Below are 2,500 nucleotides of genomic sequence, written 5' to 3' on the forward strand. Positions count from 1 at the left end.
AACCATGAGGGACAACACTGGTCACCTTCATGATTTTTGATGAGGTGTCTGCAACTCATACTGTAGAGGCTTTGTTTTTTAGCAAGTTTGCTGTTCATTTTACTACACAGGGATCTATTTTTAAATCATTTAGGTTTCTTATGATGCCAGCATGGGTATGGTGACAGATGCCTCGGACAGATCTAGATATGCTGTATGCACTGCATGGTCACAATCATAAGAGAATTTCAGTATCACATCACAGAATAGAGTGAGGTTTGCAAGGTTGCAGTCCTTGAATTTAGATATTTCCTTTGATAGCTTTTAAAATTTTCAAGGCAAACCTCTTGAAAAAGTTAATTAGATCTAACAGGCAGGATCTTCCTTTGACAAAACCAAAGAGTTGATGGTCAAATCTAACAAGGTTTTTGATATCATAATTTATAAGATTAGCCATAATGAAGCACCATAGTGTGTGAAAGTGCTTACAGCATTAAAGTCTGCTGGTTTTATTTTAATGTATTGTTTTCCGTGTTTCTGCACAGCTTTTTGTTTTTTATTTTGGCTGGTTTTTCGTGACTGTGCAGTTCATCGCTGAGTTTCCTTATTCCTGGACAATTTATAAGATTAGTTTATATATTCCATGGCCTTGCAAAATGAGGCTGGTTAGGCTGATAGGTATAATGTTCACAGGGTCATTGGTAAGGTCACCTTTATGTAGGGAGATCACTACTGCAGTATGGCACTCTTCAGGGACAAAACCTGTAGCTAAGTATAGGTTAAACATTTTGTGGAGTGGGTCAGCAAGGGCATGTGTGACACTACTTATTAATTATCCAGGTATATTATCTGATCACATGGCAGACGTATGTTTGGGCTCACTCAGTGTTATTACTATATGTTCCTTAGTGATAACAGGAAAAGTAAGAAATTCCTGGAGATGTGGACTGTAGATAGTACTCGTGAGTGTCAAGTTAGAACTGAGTTAGTTGGCAAGGACATCGGTAATCAGTTGAGTCTGAATGGGGTGCCATCTTAAACATGTTTAGAGCAATGTAGGGTATTGTTCCCTAGTCTCCTAACATAGCTAAAGAAAGATTTATAATTATCTATAGCTACTGATACTAACTTAAGTGCATGGTTAAAATTATTGGACCGGGTGATGATTTTCAGTTTCTTTGTGGTGTGTTTAATATGTTTAGAGCAATGTAGGCTACTGTTTCTAAGTCTCCTAACATAGCTAAAGAAGGATTAATAATTATCTGTGGCTACTGTTACTAACCTAAGTGCATGGTTAAAATTATTGGACCTGATGGTGATTTTCAGTTTCTTTGCGGTGTGTTTAATACTCTCTTTAATGTGAGAGGTTTTAAATCCGCAATATAATTTATGAAGTTGCTTTCTTTTGTTGTAAAGCTTATTAATGTTGCTGGACCACCAGGGTGTTTTTTTTTTGCACTTCTCATAATATTTAACTTTAGCAGGGACTGCCTATTTTATGCATTTATCTAAACAGGTGTAGGATTCCTTAGTTTAGCTAGCCGCTGTGTCTAAGCTGGGGTTAGAGCAATCTTTATATAATTTCAATATCTTATCACAGAGTAGAATGAAGTTTGCATGTTTGCAATCCTTGAATTTAGAGATATTTTCTTTAATTGCTTTTGAAATTTTGAAGATAAACATTTTAAATGTATGGTCAGACTTCCCCAGGAAGGGAACATCACAGTAGTAGTGTATGAGGCAACTAAATTTGTGAGGATGAAGTCATGAATACTGTGCCCCCCTGGAAGGTTTATTTACAATGTTCTTCTCAGAGTTTTTGTTTATTAAGTCTAAGGCCTTCTTGGCAAACCCTACATTGGAGATATAGATGCTCTGGTTTATTGATGGGCAGTTAAACTCACCTAAGTGGAACAATGGGATACCATTCTGAATTATAGGTTCATAGGTTGGTACTAGGCTATCGGCCCTAGGGCCTATACAAGCCAAGCAATAACAATTCCCTGGTACCTACAGCCTACAGCACCTGGTATTCCCAGGCAGTCTCCCATCCAAGTACTAACCAGGCCCGACTCTGCTTAGCTTTCAAGATCAGATGGGATCGGGTGCATTCAGGGTGGTATGACCGTACTTTTCTTCCTTTACCCATGGCAATGCAAAGAACGAGCAATGCAGCACTTAAATGCAGTTGATCTGACTGTTTTTCTTAATTTGGACAGTCTGCTGTCATAAATCCTTGGCTGACAGAAATTAAATCTTGTACTGTAAAATAGGTCGCTGTTTAGTCCCATAAACAGGCATCAGAATGGCTACTAATAAACCATAGTTTTCCTTCAACTTCCAGCCCCAAATTTACAGCACCAATGCAATGGTTGCATTTATCTGCAAAATATGCAAAGACTCATCCATTAAGTGATATAACAAATGCTTAGTCCTCTCCCATGTCCATTAGCCATTTAATAATGTGCAGTATGGTGGGAACCTCTTTCTCTGCCAGTATTGTAGTGGGATTTTTTTTTTT

The 2,500-nt window shown here is 37.8% G+C and overlaps 1 non-coding gene across 1 annotated transcript; it reads right to left on the reverse strand.

Moving 5' to 3' along the window:
- Positions 1–1,993: 1,993 nt before the first annotated feature.
- On the reverse strand, positions 1,994–2,112 carry LOC122795184. Its single transcript, XR_006363781.1, has one exon. It is a non-coding gene; the product is annotated as a 5S ribosomal RNA (ribosomal RNA).
- Positions 2,113–2,500: the final 388 nt, after the last annotated feature.

Source organism: Protopterus annectens, chromosome 2.part1 (assembly GCF_019279795.1).
Source record: "Protopterus annectens isolate FY-2018-M chromosome 2.part1, PAN1.0, whole genome shotgun sequence".
In the NCBI taxonomy this organism is placed as follows: domain Eukaryota; kingdom Metazoa; phylum Chordata; order Ceratodontiformes; family Protopteridae; genus Protopterus; species Protopterus annectens.